General features: G+C 42.1%; 1 protein-coding gene across 4 annotated transcripts in view; it reads left to right on the forward strand.

Annotated features, from left to right (window-relative positions):
• Window positions 1-24,629, forward strand: part of CDKAL1 (CDKAL1 threonylcarbamoyladenosine tRNA methylthiotransferase) — a 1,068,031-nt gene that overhangs the window by 837,495 nt on the left and 205,907 nt on the right. The gene's annotated exons all lie outside the window — the stretch shown is intronic.

The following is a 24,629-nucleotide window of genomic DNA, read 5'->3' on the forward strand; positions in this document are numbered from 1 at the left end:
CCTGTCGCATGGTCTGTGAGTATATACACACCTTTTCTGAAATGCTACAGAGGCTGTAACACCATTAAGCAAGAGGCACTACCAACCAGACAGCACCATGAAGACCAAGGAGATCTCCAAATAAATCAGTGATAAAGTTTTCAGGGTTGGGTTATAAAAATATCTCAATCTCTGTTGACCTCTCAGAGCATAATCCAATCTATTATCATCAAATGGAAAGAACATGGTACCACAACAAACCTGCCAAGAGAAGGCCGCCCACCAAAACTCTTAGCCCGGGCAAGGAGGGCATTAATCAGAGAGACAGAAAAGAGACCAAATGTAACCCCAAAAGAGCTGCAGAGTTCCCAAGCAGAGATTTGTCCATAGGACCCCAATAAGCCGTACTCTACATATAGGTGACCTTTATGGAAGAGTGGACAGGAAAAAAGCCTTTACTTACACTCAAAAATTGTAAGGCTCGTTTTGAGTTTGCCAAAATACATGTGGGAAAATCGTCTGAGTCAAGGGGAAGATGGATGGTGCGAAATACAGGGATATTCTTGAGAAAAACTTGTTTGCCAGTGATTTGAAACTGGGACAGAGGTTCTACTTCTAACAAGACAATGACCAAAAGCATACTTCTAAAGCAACACCCAAGTGATTTAAGGGGAAAATGTATAAAAGTTTTGGAGTGATCTTGTCCAAGTACAGACCTTAATCCAATTGAGAATCTGTGGTCAGACTTGATGATTGCTGTTCTCCAGAGGAAACCATCTAACTTGAAGGAGCTGGGGCAGTTTTGCCTTGAGAAGTGGGCAAAAATAGCGGTGGCAAAATGTGGAAAGCTCATAGACATTTACCAAAGCAACTTGCAGCTGTAATTGCCGCAAAAAGAGGCTCCAAAAAGTACTGATTTTATGAGGGTGTATATGCAACAGCACTGGTATTCCGCTCACTGTTATCCACCCCCACGCAGGGTCCACAGCCAATTGAATAACCACAGACAACAGGTGTCGGGGATAACAGCTGCTTTACTTCAGCAGAACGGGTAGATATAACATGGAGTAATGGTAACAGTTCATGTGGGGAATCCACAGCCAATACAGTTCAGGATTGGATTCTGACACAGAATTGAGGTTCTGGAGCTTTAAGAACCTGTATTAGTTAGGAGCAGTACTTGCAGGTAATTATAAGAGCGTTCAAAGTATCTTGGTATCATAAAGGCAGAAGAGGGAATATATGGCACTATGTACAGACCTGAAATCCCGTATTCATTTCCTCAGCTGGTCACAGTACCTGCAGAAATATACTTGAAGTAAATAATGGATAATTTGCGGTGAGGCGGGGGACCTTCGATTTCCTCAACACGCAGAGCAATAGGTTCTTCTGTACACATTTAGTGCGACCTAATGCAGGAGAAGCACGCCTTAAACTGGACAGCAGGGATCCAGGATAAAAAAAAGGTTAAAAGTCTTTAGCCATCTTGGCTGTAGAAGTCAGGAAAAGATCCAAGACATTAGGCCTGGCTGTAAGTCTTGAGATTAAAAGAAGGATGAACCTCCAGGCTTGGAGCCATTAAAGGGGTCAGGAGACCCCTCACATGAGGTCCGCTCTGGGTCGGTCACATCTTAAACCAAAATCCTCAGGGAACCTTCCACAGAACCCTGTCTTGTCTCCACAGAGACTGGAGGTAATCCTCCCATTGAACCTTGGTGACAGGGTCACCGAACAATAGGATAACTCTCAATTCTTGTGTCAGACTTCACATTGTGAGATTAATATATAAATCATGAATATATGAGATTAGTGAGTAATGGATTCATTTAAACCATATAACAGTAAAAGGATAACTTAGGGGTGAGTTGAGGTGTCCAAAAGCTACTCACGGTCCAGGGTTACTTAAAGGGGCATACCCAGTCTGGACCGAGTCACTACATATAGTTATGCACACTGAGGTTTACAGTTATTTTGTCCTATTTGTTGTTTGCTTCACAATAAAAAGAAAAACAAATGTTCACAGTTGTAGGCAAGTTCTTTACATGAACTGATGCAAAAATGCTCAAAAAAAAAACTCTGAAATTCCAGGTTGTGAGATAACAAAACACAAAAAATGCCAAGGGGGTTAATGCTTTCACAAGACACTGTATATGATGCTTTCACAGGACTTATTTAGCTAAGCAGGTTTTTACATTTCTCGATCACAAGACATATTGTAGAATTTTTAGCCAAGGGTTTTTTGCCAATTGTGAAGGTAATTTTCCATTTCATTTTTGGGAAACAAATGAGTTTATTAGGCTGTTGACTAAAGCTATTGCCGTAATGCAGACTAGTTACGAGTAAAATGTCGATCAGGGCTGTTTTGTAAGAGGAAATGGTACATCTGGAATACAGCATGAGCAATGCTCTTGAGATGGTTTGACAGCAGTGACATAAACCCTTGCCACCGTCTGTGTCACTTCCTGAGATTCACCTTGGGCAGGTTCACCCATTATGAAACATGATCCTGTGAAATACACCAAATGAGTGCAGATGTTTTTGCTGTTAATCATGTTTATGGTTTTCTGATTTTGTCCCCCTATTTCATCTGCTTGTATGAAATGTTTAATGGTACCCTGGCAGAGAATAAAAGCCATCTGCTCCACACTGCGCTCTACCAGAGTGAAGAATGTACACTCTTGCCAAAATTTTCTTTCATAATCTTCCTTCTTGTTGCTGAGCAAATAAATAGAAAGCCTTGTCCTGAATTAGTAGGAAATGTGCTTACATGGTGAGTTTCCGAGCTACGTTTCAATGTACCTCCTCTTAGATTTAAATATTTATACTGTTTAAACCTTCTCCCCTGATGTGCACCTCGTAAGCCGCGACGCGGGCTCAAGAGATGAAAAACAAATGTTCTTGAAGTGTTACAGCTGTGAAAATGTTGAAACAAGTAGACTGAAAGGTGCTGGCTTGTTCTCCTTTTTTGTACCATAGCTTTAACTCCTGTCAGACTCAACTATTGACTTGACACCATTAGTCAGCCCCAGCTTTGATGTTACCATGTATGAGGGATCTTCAGTCCAGACACTGATATTCCTTAAAGATGACGCTACCAGTAAAAAATGTGTGGTCTTTTGACAAGTAGGATTTTGTATATCTCATTCTTTAACAGTGCGTGACACACAGGCTATGAACATGGTTGGTCAAGATCAGCTGTATTGATTCATGCTGAAGGCTAAAACCACGATCACCAAGGCTGTAGTCTAGCACATCATGCTTACATCAGCAGAGCATAGTCAGCCTGTGAATCACACTAGATTCCATCCTTCTCCCAACTCTTCATTACCAAGATACCAAAAACTAATCCTTTTTTTCCCAAGATTTTGTATCAAAGTGTTCGAATTGTTGGGTAGAATGTAGGTTTGTTTTTTTTTTTGGTTTTTTTTTGTCTGTTTCCTCTCAGTCTTAAAAATGTTGCATCATTCAGGATAATATGGCCATTGCCATGATTATGGAATTTCATTATAATAATATTTTCTTTAAAGGGAGCCTCTCACTTATCTGCAGTATGATCTCTGGACAATATGGTGAAGAGAAGACTCTGAGTAGAATGATATATAGGCTTGTTGGAAAAGATTTAGTATAACTTGTATTTTATGTATTGACATCCATGATATTTATATGCGTCCAGTGGGCATGTCTACTCTGATCAACAGCTATCTTAGCATGCGCAGTAATACCGGCAAGCCTGTCAATCACTGAATAGGACCGCCCACTGGACTTGTAGGCTTTCAAAAACTGGTGATTTCAATAAATAAAATGCAAGTTTTTCTGAAAATGGAATCTGATCAGCTTTTCCTGTTCTTAAACATATTACCTGCAGATCAAAATTCATTTTAAACATGACAGGTTAACTTTAAATCCTTATTACATAGTCATTATCCTTGGCGGCTCAAGTTAATGTGCTTTTGACAGAGATTTACTGAACAAAATGCCCCGAAAATGTAGTGCAGCATGTGCCAAAAACGTGCTTACATGAATTGTACTACTTTTATGTATTTTAGGTATTTATTTGGTAAGGATTATAACCTGGTTGCAAAAGTTGTTGCTTCACGTAAAAGGGGTATGTGTTTATATTGAAACACTGTGCACCAAATTTTGGCTCAAATTTCTGGCAGAAGGTAAGCCAGCTGATAGATGACGTAAAGTTGGCCAAGTGTGTCCACGACTAGACCAAATTTGTCAACCAAAGTAAGCCACTGGGATTAATGTAGTGCATTGTAAATCAGTCTTGTCTATGTATACACTGTGTTCCAAATTATTATGCAAATTGGATTTAAGTGTCATAAAGATGTAATTTTTTGTTTATCAAATAAACTCATAGATGGTATTGTGTATCAGGGCTCTTTGGATCACTGAAATCAATCTCAAATGCCTGTGATAATTAGTTTACCAGGTGAGCTCAATTAAAGGAATGCTACTTAAGAATGATGTTCCACATTATTAAGCAGGGCACAGGTTTCAAGGAATTTAGGAAATAAAAAGAATCTCCCTGCTGCTGAAAAGCATCAAATAGTGCAATGCCTTGGTCAAGAGATGAAAACATTAGATATTTCCCAAAAACTTAAACGTGATCATTGTACTGTTAAGAGATTTGTGGTTGATTCTGAGCACAGACATGTTTGTGCTGATAAAGGCAGAATGAGGAAGGTTTCTGCCAGGCAAGTTCATCGGATTAAGAGAGTTGCTGCTAAAAAGCCATTACAAACCAGCAAACAGATATTTAAAGCTGCTGGTGCCTCTGGAGTCCCTCGAACCTCAAGGTGTAGGATCCTTCAAAGGCTTGCTGTGGTGCATAAACCTACTATTCGGCCACCCCTAACAGTGTTCACAAGCAGAAGTGGTTGCAGAGGGCCCAGACATACATGAAGACTAATTTTCAAACAGTCTTGTTTACTGATGAGTGTCGAGCAACCCTAGATGGTCCAGATGGATGGAGTAGTGGATTGTTGGTGGATGGCCACTATGTCCCAACAAGGCTGCGACGTCAGCAAGGAGGTGGAGGAGTCATGTTTTGGGCCGGAATCATGGGGAAACAGCTGGTAGGGCCCTTTAAGGTTCCTGAAAGTGTGAAAATGACTTCTGCAAAGTATATAGAGTTTCTGACTGACAGCTGTCTTCCATGGTATAAAAAGCAGAAACGTACCTTCAGGAGCAAAATCATCTTCATGCATGACAATGCACCATCTCATGCTGCAAAGAATACCTCTGAGTCATTGACTGCTATGGGCATAAAAAGAGATAAACTCATGGTGTGGACACCATCTTCCCCTGACCTCAACCCTATAGAGAACCTCTGGAGTATCATCAAGCAAAAGATCTATGAGGGTGGGAGGCAGTTCACATCAAAACAGCAACTCTGGGTGGCTATTCTGACTTCATGCAAAGAAATCCAAGCAGAAACTCTCCAAAAACTCACAAGTTCAATGGATGCAAGAATTGTGAAGGTGACATCAAGGAAGGGTTCCTATGTTAACGTGTAACTTGGCCTGTTAAAATATTTTGGAGTTAAATAGCTTTTTTGTTCAGTGAATGTGACCTCCTAATGCTGCAAATTCCACAAATGAGCATTTTCAGTTCTTTAAAACATATCAAATGTTTAGAAATTCTACTGTTCCTAATAATTTGGAACAGTGCAATTTGAGTTTTTATTCATTTTGGAGATTATACTGTTATCATTCGGAGGTTTCTTCAATAAAATTTGATGTATACTCTAACGGGTGATGACTTTTATTAGACTGACTGTCATTTGTACAGACTATTTAGGAAAATCAGAGAAAAATATCATTTGCATAATAATTTGGAACACAGTGTATACAGTTTAAAGCGGTATTCACATGCAGTAGTCACGCTTGCAGCCAAAATCTGCAGTGGGAATAAGCTTCTACATTCCTTGAAATTCTTGTCCAAGAATCGCTTTATTTTGTAGGGAAATCGGCTATGTGATTTACAAAAAAAGAAGTGATTCTACATAAGATAGCTCCAAGACCTCAGACGTCAGGTCTACTGTGTTTTTATCCATGAGGCCATATGCTGCATGTGAGCGCAGCCTAAAAATTACACCGGTATTGTAAATCTCCCCATTGTTTGCTTATGAACCACCATATATTCATTTAACCCAGTGAATGAATGGAAATTATGATGAAAGAAAACTCAGAAATGAGTTATCAGACTTAATGTGCGCACCGTTTCATGTTTAATGTCCCATTGTGTATGTGTCTGAATGTAATCTGCATGCATTATTACCACTGATAAATGACGGCTGTGGATAATACAGAAGCAGTAATGTAGGCTTATAGATTCTACAGATCATGTCGCCATATTTGTTCTTTCAGTTGGAAAGTAGAGTAACAACCCATAAAGAAAATGAGCTTGATTCGTCATACCCACACTCGTAGGCAGTTAATCGCCGAGTGTAGAGGACATGCTTGTAGACTGTATGTAAAACTTGCTCCTGGTTGTATAAATGAAAGTACTTTAATAAATAATGGCTGCTGAACATCTTTCATAGGGGAGATAACACATTAATCTAACTATCGCTGTGTTGCCCATTCAAAGTTTTTACCATAACCTTGCATCATGTTCCCACATGCTTTATGCATTTACTAGCCCTCTGTGTCTGTACTGTTACACACTTATGCTGATAACTGGTTCATGCAGCATTACATGAACACCCGATTCTTACACTATGGCTGGTCCGATCAATGACAGCAATTGTTACCATCCACCTTTTGTGTTTCCCCTTTTTCCTTATAGTGTGTAAGCTCGCAAGCAGGGCCCTCATTCCTCTTGGTATCTGTTTTGATCTACCGTATATACTCGCGTGTAAGCTGAGATTTTCAGCCTATTTTTTGGGCTGTGAAAGTCCCTCTCGGCTTATACGCGAGTCATATACCGGGGGTCAGCGGGGATGTCTGAGATCATACTTACACCCTCCTGGCGCAGTCTGTGCAGCCCCCCTGCTTGTCCCACGGTCCCCGGCACCTGCCTTCAGCGGTCACTCGGTACCACTCATTACAGGCATGAATATGCGCATAGTCATGTCTTTAATAAGTGGTATCACGTGACTGCTGAAAGCAGGCGCCGGAGACCGTGGGAGAACGGGGCTGCAGAGACAGAGCCAGGAGGGGGTAAGTATAGCGATATTCACCTGTCCCCGTTCCCACGCTGCTCACCGAAGTCTGTTGCGTCCTCTGTCTGTGATGTTCAGGTCAGAGGGTGCAGTGACATTGTTAGTGCGTGCCACGCCCTCTGATGCCTGAACGTCACTGAGAGATGACGTGGCAGACAGCGGCAAGCATCTTATGGGGGCATATTCTGTGGAGCATCTTATGGGTCCCTATTCTGTGGAGCATCTTATGGGGGCCTATTCTGTGGAGCATCTTATGGGTCCCTATTCTGTGGAGCATCTTATGGGGGCCTATTCTGTGGAGCATCTTATGGGGGCCTATTCTGTGGAGCATCTTATGGGGGCCTATTCTGTGGAGCATCTCATGGGGCCTATTCTGTGGAGCATCTTATGGGGGCCTATTCTGTGGAGCATCTTATAGGGGCATATTCTATGGAGCATATTATGGGGGCCTATTCTGTGGAGCATCTTATGGGGGCCTATTCTGTGGAGCATCTGATGGGGGCCTATTCTGTTGTGCATCTTATGGGGGCCTATTCTGTGGAGCATCTGATGGGGGCCTATTCTGTTGTGCATCTTATGGGGGCCTATTCTGTGGAGCATCTGATGGGGGCCTATTCTGTTGTGCATCTTATGGGGGCCTATTCTGTGAAGCATCTTATGGGGGCATATTCTGTGGAGCATCTTATGGGGGCATATTCTGTGGAGCATCTTATGGGGGCGTATTCTGTGGAGCATCTTATGGGGGCGTATTCTGTGGAGCGTCTTATGGGGGCCTATTCTATGGAGCATCTTAAGGGGGCATATTCTATGGAGCATCTTATGGGGGCCTATTCTATGGAGCATCTTATGGGGGCATAATGTATGCAGCATCTTATGGGGGCATAATCTATGGAGCATCTTATGGGGGCATAATCTATGGAGCATCTTATGGGGCATAATCTATGGAGCATCTTATTGGGGCATAATCTATGGAGCATCTTATGGGGGCATAATCTATGGAGCATCTTATTGGTTAGCATATTCTATGGAACATCTTATGGGGCCATTATTAACCTTTATGGAGCATTATATGGGGTGTATTTTGTATGGAGCATCTTATGGGGCCATCATGAACTGTATGGAGCATTATATGGGGCTCCTGATTCAATATGGATATTCAAAAACATTTAACCTACTGATGTCTCAATTAATTTTACTTTTATTGGCATCTATTTTTATTTTTGAAATTTACCAGTAGCTGCTGCATTTTCCACCCTAGGCTTATACATGAGTCAATAAATTTTCCCAGTTTCTTTGTGGCAAAATTAGGGGAGTCGGCTTATACACGGGTCAGCTTATACACGAGTATATGTGTTTATTGCTCTGCTGTAATGTCTGTAGAAGTCCCCTCTAAAATATAACGTGCTCCAGAATTTGTTGGCGCTATAGAAATAAAAATATTTATTATTATAAAAGGCAAAGATTAATCTAGATTTTGCATGTCTTGATGAATATTTTCAGTATGTGTTGGATGCAGGAAACATGGAGCAATATACTCGTGCCCCAAGCTTACAAGACTCTTTCCTCTCACACAATCTGCTCATAAGTACGGTAATCACAAGAATGAAGCGGTGGAGGCCCTTTGGCATTTTCTTTGCACAATACTACCCCTCCATTCCAGCTTCATTCTAGCAATCACGGAGTTGCCAGCTATCGATTATCATCTACCAGTCAATATGCCACCATTTATTAGCACTAGAAAACCCTTTGTCACTAAGATCAGAAGTAGTTTGTATGTTTTTTTTTTTATATACTTTTAGGCTAAGTTCACACTAGGCATTTTTGCTGCGTTTTTTTCTGCAGCAAAACCTGCACTCTTGACAGACAAGAAGCAACGTTTTTGGTGTGGTTTTCAGGATTCCAAAGTTCAGCTTTGCTTCCACCACAGAAGCATGAACACAGGTCACCAATACAAGACATATGTTCATGAAAAAATACACATACAAATATAACAGCTGGGGAGGTGAATTGGTCTGGAATAATTTACCTAAGACCCTGGCAGTGCATTCAGTTTGTAGAACACTGTTTAACTTTCACACTTTGGTCTGCCATTGAGTTGCTCATGCATTGTGCAATCTTACACCTTGGTCAGCCAAAGGCATTCCTCAATTTCACACCTTTGTTGGCCAATGTTTACTTTTGTACACATTACTAATTTGATTAAACTGTACTAAGGGTCCCATTTCACATAGCGATGCACCAGCGATCCCGACGACCTGGTAGGGATCGCTGGTGCGTTGCTACATGGTCGCTAGTAAGCTGCTAAACAGGCAGATCTCTTCAACGACGCACCAGTGATCCCGACAACGATGCGACCTGGTAAGGATCGCTGGTGCGTTGTCACACAGCAGCTGTTCTGAACAATTCCAGCCTGTGTCCCTGAGTTCTGCGTCACCAACGAGGTCGCTCGTCAGTGTCAAACACAGCGATGCATGCTGGCCAGCGGGACGCCGACGATGGAAAAAATGGCCAAGGACATTCGAGCACGATCAGCGATATACAGCAGGGGGGCCGGTTGCCACTGTGTGTCACATGTAGCGAGATCGCTGTTGCGTCACAAAATCGGTGACGCATCAGCGATCTCGCTATGTGAGACAGTACCTTAACTCTATGTTCAAAAAGCCATGCAAAGCACAGAATACTGATGACAAAAAAACAATGTGTATGCATGAAAATTTTGAAATCTCATTGTCTTTGCTGGTACTGTGAAAAGCAGCTGAAAAATAAGTATTAAAAAAGCAGCAAAAATGCCTAGTGTGAACTTAGCTTTAAAGGGTATTCCCTTTCAACCAACTTTTTCCCATAGGTTCAGTGATATATAAAAGAACAAACTGCACTTTTTTTACCTTCCCCTGTATCTAGGGCATTTGTCTTCACAGCTGCCTAAGGCTACTTTCACACTTGCGTTATGAGGCACAGCGCATGGCCGCCACTAAGCTCCGCCCCGTGCTGCGCCCCCCGGTCAGCTCCTCCTATGGCTGCATGACGCTGCTGTAGGATTGGGGAAAGTTTAACCGACAGGGATGGGGGGTGACCCATTTCTTGCCGCAGACAGACACGAGACTGAGACAGAGTTTGTATTTAACAGGTCCGTTTTTATTGGCCGTCCTGACAACCACAGCAGCTTCACACTTCTCTTGTACACAGACCCGGGTACCTTCACTTCTTTATTACTACATTCGTGGCGTCCTTAATGGCTTTTTTCACTGTGGCTGCCCTAGGCCCATCCACCACAGCGCTTCACCAATCTAAGTACACCGTCCATTTGGTACTCCCAGACTGTCTTCCTCTGCAGCTACCGTCCTCTGGGCCACCCCCCTGTGACTGCCTAAACTGTCAGCCCTCTCTGGAGCGTTTCTACTGTCTATCTCAGCAGAACTTCCTCTCTGGTGTGCTCCCCTCACTGACTGACCCTTTCAGAACCTTCCCTCAGCCTTTTTTACTCCCAGTCCTGGTAGCTCCGCCCACTATCACCTGACAGTTTATCTGACCAATGGCAGTTATTCAGTCTCACTCTTACACTCTCCTCTTACACACTGCCCTCTACTGGTCAAACTATAATACGGCACCCTTTCTCTTTATCTCAGCGCTTTCACACCTACACTGCGCTACCTCTCTGCCTCTCACTACAGGCAGGTCTGTCCATCAGTCCAACTTCCCTACACTCCCCCTTCCTTTATCCATTGTCGTCCTCAACAATCCTGCCCTATTCTACAGGAATGTACCTTCCATCTTTCTCCTTTTCTGTGACCCTTTTCCATTCGGACCGCCATAACCGAGGCCCTAACCTATCAGGTCATCGTCAGCGTCGTCCTATTCTTCTGGGGGTACGTGGTACTGGGGGTCTTACTCAAGGACCACTGTTTGTCTCCATTCTACTTGTTTCTTTGTCCTGCCAACTTAAATAAGTCATGGTCGGCATACTCCAAGTACCCGGAACCTGTTGAACACACACATTTTTTTTTTAAATAACACTTCAACATTTCAAATTTACTGCACTGCATGTGACCTGCGTCCCCTATATTTAGCGTTGGGTTCGCAGGCCGTGCACTGGTATGCTTTTGCTGGCGCAGCGCCAAAAGAGCGCACCAAAATGCAACACGGTGCGTTTGGCGCACGTTGGCGTAGCGCCAAAAGGGCGCATGCACCAGCAAAAGCATACCAGCGCACGGCCTGCGTACACAACGCTAATTATAGGGGACTCAGGTCGCATGGAGCGTCATGCACCCATGGGAGGAGCTGACCGGAGGGGGCGCGGCAGGGGCGGAGCTTAGCGGCGGCCGTGCGCTGCGCCTCATAACGCAAATGTGAAAGTAGCCTAAGTCTTGATTGATCAGCTGCAGTGGTGATGTAATATTGACAGTATTGTAAACACTCACTGAGCCTAGTGGTTCAAGTCACCTAAATCCGCGTAGCCACTGAGCTCAGTGATGGTCTGCAGCATTGTCTAGGTGATATAACTACTGCAGCTGATCAAAGACCAGAGTAGGACAAAGCACTGGACCCAGGGAGGGTAAGTAAAATTCTGTTAATTGTTTTTTTTTTGTTTTTTTTACATATCACTTAGTCTATGACCAAAAGTCTGTCGAAATGGGACATCCCTTTAAGAAATTGTTAGCGCATCTTATTTACCGGCCAAACATGTTTTTGATTACAGTACGACCACTGATATAGTGACAGTTAGCTGGTTGCTAGTGGTCGCAACCTTGGATTCTTAAGGTCCGACAATGCCTGTGCATGAAAAAAGAGACATAGCTAATCAGAACAACTATACTACATATTGGGACAGAATCTTGGAGATGGAAATATCCCTTTAAGCCTTTGTTTTACAAACTGAACAAACGCCAGATAACTTGTCTTGATACTCACCCATTCCTTTAACCTTTTCATTATGAATATTTTGTATTTGCTTTTGTCACCAGGTATGTATGTTTTAGGAATCCTTTACATGGAGTTGTTTCAGTGTTTGCTATACATGTAGATAGATCATGTACATTGCAGATGGTTTGTGAAGTTCAGATTGTTAATTGCTTCATAAGAGAATCACACCTTTGAGCTTATGAGCCTGTGAAATTGGATAGAAATGCTGCACCTTTTCTCTTCAAAACTACAGTAAAAATAAACAGAAAACTGTCAGGATTCGGGCTCTGACCAAACTTAACATATATTGACACGTGCTAATTTTAAGATTAGGAGTGTCATAAGTTTATGGAAGGGAAGGTTCTTCCCTATTTTAGGGTCTTAATTTGTCTAGTGTAATTAAAGCTGTATTTTATTAATGTTGTTATGTCGTAACATAAATTATTCATAAACTGTCTGGAAGTGTTATTTAGTCAGGTCTGTTATCACTAATGCATAAAATATATAGAAATGTAGCAAAAAATATTTTTTGATAATTAATTATGGAATCATTCACACATTAGTGTTTTACTAGTACTAGACACAAGTTAAGCCGCATAGGGTGGCATCTCACAAAAGGCATGGAGTAAGGTAGAAAATTGATAGGGATTGATGGAAGCCTTTAGTTCCTCTGGATACTCAGTTGTCTAGGTATGAGTGAACGGGAGCAAGATCTTAACCCTGCTTACCCATCTGATTGGTCATTCTGTCTGCAAGTTACACTGACGTATGAAAGGATAACAGTGTTTTGAACTTTTGACTTTCAGTCTCCATATCTCACCATCTCCTATTGCTACGAACTTGAGACTACCATTATTTTATAGGCAATCATCTTGGCCATCTCATACATAAATTTGACATGCAAATATTTGGCATATTATTAGCTATGCAGATTCTTGTCATGTTACTGCATTGTTAGGGTCACGTTTCACTTAGCGACGCACCAGCAATCCCAACAACAATCGACCTGAAAAGGATTGCTGGTGCGTCGCTAAATGGTTGCTAGTAAGCTGCCAAACAGGCAGATCTCTTCAGCGACGCAGCAACGGTCCGGTGATCCGTGTAACGACCTCACCGGTCGTTGGTGCCTTGTCACACAGCAGCTTTTCAAACGATTCCCGCCTGCGTCGCTGAGTTCTGCTTCACCAACGAGGTCGCTCGTCGGCATCAAACACAGCGATGCGCGCAGGCCAGCATGACGCCAACGATGAAAAAATAGCCCAGTCCATTCAAGCACAATCAGCGATATCCAGCGGGGGGCCGGTCGCTGCTGCGTCACATGTAGCGAGATCGCTGACGAGATTGCTGTTGCGTCACAAAATCGGTGACGCTTTAGCGATCTCGCTAGCGAGATCGCTATGTGAGAAGGGGGCTTTACTGTTTTGTTCCTAAAAATCTAATTTTTTATTTTAGTATTTTGTAAATCGACCTTTGGCTTTCAATACTGCTTGAATCCTTCTGGGAATGCTCTTGATCAGATTCAAACATGTCATGTTTGAAATCTGATCAAAGGTCTCTTCTACACCTTACCAAAGTTGGTTCATACTGTTGAGCTCACTTGGTTATGTGTACAGCTTTTTCTTCAACTCTCCCCACAAGTGTTCGATTGGGTTGAGGTCTGGGGATTGTGGGGGCCAATCAAGCACCTCTACTTCATTTTCACTGACCCATTTCTTCGACAATCTCGATGTATGCTTCTGGTATTTGTCTTGCTGGAACACTGTCATCTTTTACATACCCTAGTACTCAAGTGTGTGAAGTAACTCGTCTTGTAGGATTCTCACATATAGCTCAGCATTGAGACCTACATTAAACCTGGTCGAGTATCCAACGCCTTTGGCAGTGAAACAACCCCATATCAACAAGCTTGCTCACCACACTAGACAGTTCATTCAATTTCTGGATCCGTTGGCCTCTTTTCCAAACCTAATTTCATCCATCAGAGCCTAGTCTATTGACTTCTTCACCTTTTTTTCGCGACACCATTTCAGACTTGTGTAACGTGCGTCGTACGGTGCTTGCATAAACGTCTGTGATCTCCCTATTACGAAGCATATGAGCCACCTCCACTGCCGTGTTTGCCGCACCAGAACTGATAGATCTTGTGATGAGCTGACTTGTTCACTCTGATATTTTGCCTGGACATCTACTTCTTGGCTTTTGAATGGATGGACTTCATTTCACATTCTTCCAACTGTCATGGCACTCACATGATGCAGTTTGGCAATTTTCTTGACTGAGAGACTGCTATCAATTAGCTGGATGATTGTTTCAATTTTCTTGTGAAATCTTCAATATGGCTCTTCTTCAATTTGAACCAGTGACCTCATGCTTGGAAATCAACCTAATAATCCACTGATCTATTAGGGAATGTCAGAACAGGTTGTAATTTGTAGTATACAGGAGGAAAAAAAATTTCCACCATCAAGAGCAAAACAGTAACAATGCATTGACATGACAAGAATCTGCATAACTATAGTTGCTAGTCAAATTTATGTACGAGACAGCCAAGATGATTGTCTTTAAATCGATAATGTCACTTTCAAAGCAGTAATGGAAGGTGAGATGTGGAGCCTGAAAATCAAAAGTTCAAAACATTTTTATCATTTTGCTCGTCAGTGTACATATAGAAAATGACCTCCATATAAACTTCGAAAGTAAGCTGTGACGTGTTATCGAAGACCATATGCATCGGTGTTAGCTTTGATTGTGGACGTTTTACGGTGAGAGCAGCATGACAACATTTGTGAGTTTTCCAAAATGTAAGCCCCCCCCCCCAGAGGCACTTCAAAACCGAATGAATTAATTCAAAAATTGCTGCTAGACTTTGATCCATTCTAACTTTGCAACAAAGTAAAATATTAGAAAAGTGATGCTGATGCAAAGTAGATATCTGGTGAAAGTGTATTTCACTTTTTGTTTTCGGTGGGATGACTGAGGTTTAACGATATAAAAATTCAAAGGTGGAAAATGGCTAATATTTAAAAAAATTTTGTCAAATTTGAGATATTTTCATAAAAAACTCTCGGAACATATTGACCTACATTCGCAGTGCCTTGCGAAAGTATTCGGCCCCTTGGAACTTTTCAACCTTTTCCACATATCATGCTTCAAACATAAAGATACCAAATGTAAATTTTTGGTGAAGAATCAACAAGTGGAACACAATTGTGAAGTTGAACGAAATGTATTAGTTATTTTAAATTTTTGTGGAAATTCAAAAACTGAAAAGTGGGGTGTGCAATATTATTTGTCCCCTTTAACTTAATACTTTGTTGTGCCAACTTTTGCTGCAATCACAGCTGCAAGTTGCTTGGGGTATATGTCTATCAGTTTTGTACATCAAGAGACAGAAATTCTTGCCCATTCTTCCTTGGCAAACAGCTCGAGCTCAGTGAGGTTTGATGGATATAGTGTTTGTGAACAGCAGTTTTCAGCTCTTTCCACAGATTCTCGATTGGATTCAGGTCTTGACTTTGACTTGGCCATTCTAACACCTGGATACGTTTACTTGTGAACCATTCCATTTTAGATTTGGCTTTATGTTTGGGATCATTGTCTTGTTGGAAGACAAATCTCAGCCCCAGTCTCAGGTCTTTTGAAGACTCCAACAGGTTTTCTTCAAGAATGGTCCTGTTTTTGGCTCCATCCATCTAACCATCAATTTTAACCATCTTCCCTGCCCCTGCTGAAGAAAAGCAGCCCCAAACCATGATGCTGCCACCACCATGTTGGACAGTGGGGTTGGTGAGTTCAGGGTAATGAGCTGTTGCCTTTACGCCAAACATATCATTTGGCATTGTTGCCAAAAAGTTCGATTTTGGATTAATCTGACCAGAGCACCTTCTTCCACATGTTTGGTGTGTCTCCCAGGTGGCTTGTTGCGAACTTTAAAGGGAATCTGTCACCATCATCAGCTCCTGATGTAACCTGAAAGATAAGAAAAACACTTTATATTATACTCACCGGAGGGGGCAGTCCGGTCCGATGAGTGTCGCGGTCCGGTCCGGCTCCTCCCATCTTCATACGATGCCGTCCTCTTCTTCCCGTCCTGTAGTAGCTCCGGCGCAGGCGCACTGCTCTGTACTGTTGAGGGCAGAGCAGAGTCCTGCAGTGCGCAGGTGTCGGGAGATGTCCGGCGCCTGCGCACTGCAGTATTATGCTCTGCCCTCAACAGGGCAGAGCAGTGCGCCTGCATCGGAGCCACTACAGGACGGGAAGAAGAGGACATCATCGTATGAAGATGGGAGGCTCCGGACCGCGACACCCATCGGACCGGACCGCCCCCTGCGGTGAGTATAATCTAACATGTTTTCTTATCTTTCAGGTTACATCAGGGGCTTATCTACAGCATTACAGAATGCTGTAGATAAGCCCCTGATGTCAATGCCGGCAGCTGATCAGGCAAAAAAAGGGTGACAGATTCCCTTTAAATGACACTTTTTATGGATATCTTTGAGAAATGGCTTTCTTCTTGCCACTCTTCCATAAAGGCCAGATTTGTGCAGTGTGCGACTGATTGTTGTCCTTTTGACAGACTGTCCCACCTCATCTGTAGATCTCTGCAGTTCATCCAGAGTGATCATGGGCCTCTTGGCTGCATCTCTGATCAGTCTTCTCCTTGTTTGAGATGAAAGTTTAGAGAGACGGCCGGGTCTTGGTAGATTTCCAGTGGTATGATACTCCTTCCATTTCAATATGATTGCTTGCACAGTGCTCCTTGGGATGTTTAACCCCTTCACCCCCAAGGGTGGTTTGCACCTTCATGACCGGGCCAATTTTTACAATTCTGACTACTGTCCCTTTATGAGGTAATAACTCTGAAACGCTTCCATGTATCCCGGTGATTCTGACATTGTTTTCTCGTGACATATTGTACTTCATGTTAGTGGTAAAATTTCATTCCTATAACTTACATTTATTTGTGAAAAAGCGGAAATTTGGCAAAAATTTTGAAAATTTCGCAATTTTCCAACTTTGAATTTTTATGCCCTTAAATCACAGAGATACGGCACACAAAAATCTTAATAAGTAACATTTCCCACATGTTTACTTTACATCAGCACAATGTTGGAAGCAAAATTTTTTTTTGTTAGGAAGTTATAAGGGTTAAAAGTTGACCAGCGATTTCTCATTTTTACAACACCATTTTATTTTTACGGACCACATCACATTTGAAGCCACATTGAGGGGTCTATATGAAAATACCCAAAAGTGACACCATTCTAAAAACTGCACCCCTCAAGGTGCTCTAAACCACATTCAAGAAGTTTATTAACCCTTCAGGTGCTTCACAGGAATTTTTTGAATATTTAAAAAAAAAAAATGAACATTTAACTTTTTTTCACAAAAAAAAATAATTCAGGTTCAATTTTTTTTTTTTTTTTACCAAGGGTAAAAGGAGAAATTGGACTGGAAAAGTTATTGTGCAATTTGTCCTGAGTACGCTGATACCTGATATGTCAGGGGGAACCACTGTTTCGGCGCATGGCAGAGCTCAGAAGGGAAGGAGCGCCGTTTGACTTTTTCAATGCAAAATTGGCTGGAATTCTGATCTGACGCCATGTCACGTTTGGAGAGCCCCTGATGTACCTAAACAGTGGAAACCCCCCACAAGTGGCCCCATTTTGGAAACTAGACCCCTCAAGGAACTTATCTAGATATGTGGTGAGAACTTTGAACCCACAAGGGCTTCACAGAAGTTTATAACGTACAGCTGTTCAATTAAAAAATCATATTTTTTCCACAAAAATGATCTTTTCACCCTCAATTCTTACTTTCAAAAGGGTAACAGGACCCTAAAAGTTATTGTGCAATTTCTCCTGAGTACGCTGATACCCCACATGTGGGGGTAAACCACTATTTGGGCGCATGGCAGAGCTTGGAAGGAAAACAGCGCCATTTGACTTTTTTGGCTGGAATTGAGATTGGACACCATGTCGCGTTTGGAAAGCCCCTGATGTACCTAAACAGTGGAATCCCCCCACAAATGACCCCATTTTGGAAACTAGACCCCCCCACGGAACTTATCTAGATGTGTGGTGAGCACTTTGAACCCCCAAGGGCTTCACAGAAGTTTATAACGCCCGGGCGTGAAAATAAAAATATCATATTTTTTCCCACAAAAGTGATATTTTTGCCCCCAATTTTTTATTTTCCTAAGGGCAACAGGAGAAATAGGACCCCAAAAGTTGTTTTGCAATTTGTCCTGAGCAGGCTGATACCCCATATGTGGGGGTAAAAAACTGTTTGGGCGCATGGCAGAGCTTGGAAGGGAAGGAGCACCATTTGACTTTTTCAACGCAGAATTGGCTGGAGTTGAGATCAGACGCCATGTTGCATTTGGAGAGCACCTAATGTGCCCAAACAGTGGAAACAACCCAATTCTAACTCCAACCCTAACCCCAACACACCCCTAACCCTAATCTCAGCCCTAGCCCTAACCCTAATGGGAAAATGGAAATAAATATATTTTTTTAATTTTATTATTTTTCCCTAACTAGGGGGGTCATAACAGGGGGTTTCATTTACTATTTATGGCTGTTTTTATTTTTGGCAGCTGTCACGCTAAAAGACGCTTTATATTGTAAAAATAGTTTTTGCATCACCACATATTGAGAGCTATAATTTTTCCGTATTTTGACCCACTGAGTCATGTGAGGTCTTATTTTTTGCAGGACTTGTTGACGTTTTTATTGGTGGTATGTTCGGGCACATGACATTTTTTGATCGCTTTTTATTCCGATTTTTGGGACGCAGAATGAACAAAAACCAGCGTTTCATGAATTTCTTTTGGGGGGGTGCGTTTACACCGTTCCGCGTGCGGTAAAATTGATTAAGCAGTTTTATTCTTCGGGTCAGTACGGTTACAGCGATACCTCATTTATGTCATTTTTTTGTGTTTTGGCGCTTTTATGCAATAAAAACAATTTTATATAAAAATTATTTTTGCATCGCTTTATTCTGCGAGCTGTAACTTTTGTACTTTTTCTCTGATGATGCTGTGTGGTGGCTCGTTTTTTGCAGGACAAGATGACGTTTTCAGCGGTACCATGGATATTTATATGCGTCTTTTTGATCGCGCGTTATTGCACTTTTTGTTCGGCGGTATGATAATAAATCATTAATTTTTGCTTTGTTTTTTATTTTTTTTAAGGGGTTCGCTAAAGGGGTTAACTAATGGGACAGTTTTATAGGGCAGGTCGTTACGGACGTGGCGATGCCAAATATGTGTACTTTTATTGTTTGTTTTTTTTCTTCCAAAAAATGAATTTATCAGGGAATTTTTTTTTTTTTTTTTTTTTTTTAATTTACTTAGCGATTTTTTTAAAATTATTTTTACACTTTTTTTTTTTTTTAAACTTTTTTAGGTTGTCCCAGGGGGGACATCACTGTCCTGAGACGATCACAGAGCAGGTGCATTTATACGGAGACTTGATTACACACAGGTGGATTCTATTTATCATCATTAGTCATTTAGGACAACATTGGATCATTCAGAGATCCACAATGAACTTCTGGAGTGAGTTTGCTGCACTGAAAGTAAAGGGGCCGAATAATATTGCACGCCCCACTTTTCAGTTTTTGAATTTCCACAAAAATTTAAAATAACAAATGCATTTCGTTCAACTTCACAACTGTGTCCCACTTGTTGATTCTTCACCAAAAATTTACATTTGGTATCTTTATGTTTGAAGTGTGATATGTGGGAAAAGGTTGAAAAGTTCCAGGAGGCCGAATACTTTTGCAAGGCACTGTACCACTAACATAAAGAGCAATGTGTCACGAATAAGGAATCTCTTAATCACTGGAATATATGGAATCATTCCAAAGTTATTAACACATAAAGTGACCCTGCTGAAAATTGGGGTTTAGTTACTAAATGTAATTTTAGTCTAGTCTTGGGGACGTTTCTTATAGCTTGAGTTCTTCTATGACTATTTGTCCATTTGGAAAAATGACTGTCTCCCATGGTGAGTTTTTTCTGTTCAGCCAATTATACATGTCTGATAGATATAAATTCTGCGCACAAATAAGGGATTCTTCGAGTTGAAAATATTGTATTGTGTTTGCAAATCACCGGACATGTCATACAGCGTCCTTCAGTGATCACCTAATTGACAATGCAATTTGCAGCAGGCATCCTTCATTGTGTGGCAGAAGGAATATATAAAAGCTTTTCTCATGCTATAACGGATATATAGAAAAGAAGATGCATTTTGGATTCAGCTCTTGGCCCTTCTCCCCGATGCAGCATTTTGTGCTGTTGTAAAGCAAATGCATGGAAATACATAATGGGAGGAAAACTTCATTACTGGCTGCTCATAATTATTCCTCACTTCGTAGTTGGAGCAATGTAATTATTCAATTCTGAAAACAGGATATTGTTATTGCGGAGAGAGCCATTTGTCTTTAATAGCAGTTGACACACCAGTGTATTACAGCGCTTGTGAGTTATTTCTGTAGAGAGCAGTCTGTTCCATTGACTTCATGCCTCAGGCAGAATTATCTGTAGACAGGCACGGGATTTGCTGTGGACCCTCATTTGTTTTTCTTTTCCTTAATCTTCACTGCCTACTGAAAAAGTAGATTTTGCCTCTAAAGGGAAAACCTTAAAAAAAAAAAAAAAAAAAAAAAAAAAATCCATATTCAAAGTATTGTTCTACGGCGAATCAGTGCACAACAAAAATGGTAATTTGGCATATGGTGTAGAGAGATCGCTCCTCTCGTAAAGCATTTTCTTGCCTATGTAAGCAATCTTTTTTTTGCATTCCCCACCTTGTGGAGTTTTGTGCCACATGTTAATGTCCAATTATCAGGATTCAGTGAAGTTTTTGGATGTCAGTGTCTGATAAAGTGGTTTGCCGTTAATAGTTTGCATTAAGGTAGTTCTGTCTAACCAAATAGAGACTTACTAATTACGGCAAGATAAAATAACCATGTTGCTCATATTTTAAAAGGGATACGTTGGTTAACCTGCAATTACAAACATGATGTATGCTTTGTTTACTGCGGAGCCGATGCTTTCTTATTATTTCCCCCCGTTTTAATAGAGAAGTGCATTTTAATCATACATGTGCGTGATGGGCCTACAGAAACAAGGTTTTGAATAATAAAAGAGGTGCATGATGAATGTGCTTGTCACACACAATCATTAATAAAGGTGGTCTATGAGAGTAAAATGTGTATCTGTCATCTCTGTATAACTAAGATATTAGAATGTAATGAGTGTTTTCATGTGCATCTACCAGATCTGCTGATCCTGGGTCCAGTGCCTGCAGGTTTTAACAAGGTGTCTGCGAGGGCACAAGCACTTGCCTGGTTAACACCAATATTACACCATACAAATGGAGAAAGCAATCAGATTCCATTTCCTGAAGGCCTGACAGAAGTGGCCGTGCTGTTCTGTAATGCCAGCTTTCCTGAGTGATAACGTTGTCCAGTAACCATTGGAGATCGATGCAGGATCGCTTTAGACTCGATGGTGCTCTACTGATCATGTCTGTAATCTTGGCGGTCAAATAGATCAAGTTGGCAAGATACAATCTTCTTGGTGGTAGAGAAGGAAGAGAAGTTTGAGGTTTTGATCACACATTTCGGCCAATATTCTTCTACATGGCCTGGAACCAAGCAGCAAAACCACATGTGAATTCCTGTAAGTTGCCTTGGTTCTGTGGCAGTACAGGTAACGCACATGGTGTCTGTGTACTTTACCTGTTCTTTATACTGAACCTCAGTAATTTATTGTAAACGGCATGTGGTTTTACCTCTGTTCTCAGTCTCATGGCACAAAACATCAATCAGAACCTTTGAAACTCAACTTTAGGCTGTGTGCCCACGATGCGATTTTTAAGCGTTTTTGCTGCGATTTTCGGCGTGAAAATGCTGCGAAAATGTTTAAAAATCTTGTACTGAACGCCCCCCATGCATTCCTATGGCATTCCGCACATGCTGTGCTAATGCTGCGCTTTTTTCCGTGGCGGAATCACATCGCGGAAAAAATCGCAGCATGCTCATTCTTTTGTGCAGATTCGCAAAGAATTGCCGCGATTCCGCACCCGTAGGAATGCATGAGAATCGCTTACTTCCCGCATGTGGCTCTGCCCACCATGCGGGAAGTTAAGCGTCTCATGTGCGGTTGGTACCCACAGTGTGGAGGAGAGGAGACTGTCCTCCAGGCCCTGGGTACCGTACCCCTGTAAAAAAAAAGAATAAAAAATAAAAAATCAGGGTATATTTACCTTCCGACGTCCTGCGCTGCATTCCCGGGCCTCAGCGTTCCCAGTAATGCCTTGCGGCAAGGTTCTGTGATGACGTAGTCTCGCGTGACTCTAGCGGTCTCGTGAGATCGCTATAGCAACGCGAGACCAACGTCATCACAGGTCTCGCAAGGCATTACTGGGAACGCTGAGGCCCGGGATGGTAGCGCGGGACGTCGGAAGGTAAATATACCCCGATTTTTTTATTTTTTTTTATCATTTTTAACATTCTATCTTTTACTATTGATGCCGCATAGGCGGCCTCAATAGTAAAAACCTGATCACACTTGTCAAACACTATGTTTGGCGAGTGTGACCAACCTGTCAATCACTTTCCAAGCGATGCTTCAAATAGCTTGGAAAGTGCTTGAATATCGCACGTGAAAATCGCGGCAAAATCGCGAACATAATCACGGTAAAGTCGCGCGGAAAAAACCTGGGAAGGAGTCCGGTTTTCAGTGTCCGGATTAAAACGCTACGTGGGCATATAGCCTTAAAGAGAGTCTGTCAGCACAGAATGATTGTTCCCTCCTGCTTGTTTTCCCTCAATCTCCACTCCCCCTCTTCTTTGATTAACAGATTAACAAGCAGGTTTGAAGGCGCATGTTAATAATTGGCCACACCATAATACACTGAAGGGTCGGTGTTAGGGGCAGGCAGACTAGGCATCTGCTTAGGGCCCCACTACCTCAGGGGCCCCCAGCCAGTGGCGTGCTGCTAATAGCGGCGGACCACACAGCCTTAATTGGGCCCGTAAGTCAGGGGGGTCAGCGCCCACCACATCACACATTAAACTGTATCGGCCTCATAGATGCTGATAAAGGTGAAATCAATTGTAGAGGAGAGAGCATCATGTGACGCTCCCTATCCCATCATCTGCCTCTGACGTAGCAGGCGCAATGACGTCACTTAATCGCACACCACGCTGTGCTGGGCAGTGGAGCTGCTGAGGTAAGGAGTCGCGCTGCAGTGGGGAAAGAGAAGAGGTGAATATTGTATTTATTTATTTTTTAAATCCGGGAATATGTGGTGGCCATAATACTGGCGGACTATAGAGGCTGCATTATACTCCTATGGGGCTGCATTATAGTCCTATGGAGCTGCATTGGACTCCTTTGGGGGCTGCATTATACTCCTATGGAGCTGCATTGCACTCCTTTGGGGCTGCATTATACTCCTATGGGTCTTCATTATACTACTATGGAGCTGCATTGCACTCCTTTGAGGCTGCATTATATATGTAAAGAGACTGGGAAACATGCGTTGAACAACTTCAATATTGTCGATCAATCTCGTTTAATGGCCAGAAATCAGCGCATGTAAATTTAACCAAAATATTTGTGTGATGTGCAATATGTAAGCATTTGGGGGCCCACTTGAAACTTTTGCCCAGGGCCCCGCTTTGTCTAAAACCGGCCCTGATGCACCGAGTGCCTGTACTTCATTTCAACAGTCATTCTGTGCTGACAGAGACCCTTTAAAGGGTTGACTTTCCAAACTAACCGCTTCATGGTGGGGCCAATCATTTAAATACACCTTCACACTTGATCGTTCCCCCTCAATCTCTACTCCCCTTTCTTTGGTTGACAGTTCTGGATTCATAGGGCCATGGAAGAAGGAGATAGATGGAAACCAAGCAGGTTTGAAGGTATATTTATTTGTTTGGCCACACCATTGAGCTCCCAGAACTTGTACTTGGTTTGAACAGTCATTCTGTGTGGATACAGTCCCTTTAAAGGGGTTTTCCAACATAACATTGTTGTTTTTTTGTTAGCCATATATGATCTCTGGGGTCCCACTCCTGGATCCCAACCAATTAATCAGCATAACAACAATTCGGCCCTTTCTAGTAAATGGTGCCCAGCGTGGGTTAGCTGTGGTACTAGGTACATCTACAGTTATATAGCCGGAAAGAAGCCACAACACTTCTGACTGAGTAGAACCCCATCTTGATCATGCATTAATGGTCCATTCTAAGGATTAGCTTTCAATCATATTTCCTTAAACTTCACCTTAAAGCCAGTTCTCTATTTATAATCTTCAGAGCATTCTGCAATCAGTTTCTTCTGCTTTGTCGCTAAATTTAGTCACATCAGATCTTTGAAGGTACTTCTGTTGTGTCAGAGGACTGTATAGCTTTAGTTTTCCTCTTGGATATATACTGCAGCTGTGACATTGCCAGGGCTTTCTGGGGGGCAGAGGTCAAATCCCAAAGACTGCACTGTGTGATTTTTTTTTTTTTCTGTAAAATATCGATTCCCAGAACTGTAGTTGACGTT

Source organism: Dendrobates tinctorius, unplaced genomic scaffold (assembly GCF_039654945.1).
Source record: "Dendrobates tinctorius isolate UK_male_01 unplaced genomic scaffold, ASM3965494v1 ptg000004l, whole genome shotgun sequence".
NCBI classification, from domain to species: domain Eukaryota; kingdom Metazoa; phylum Chordata; class Amphibia; order Anura; family Dendrobatidae; genus Dendrobates; species Dendrobates tinctorius.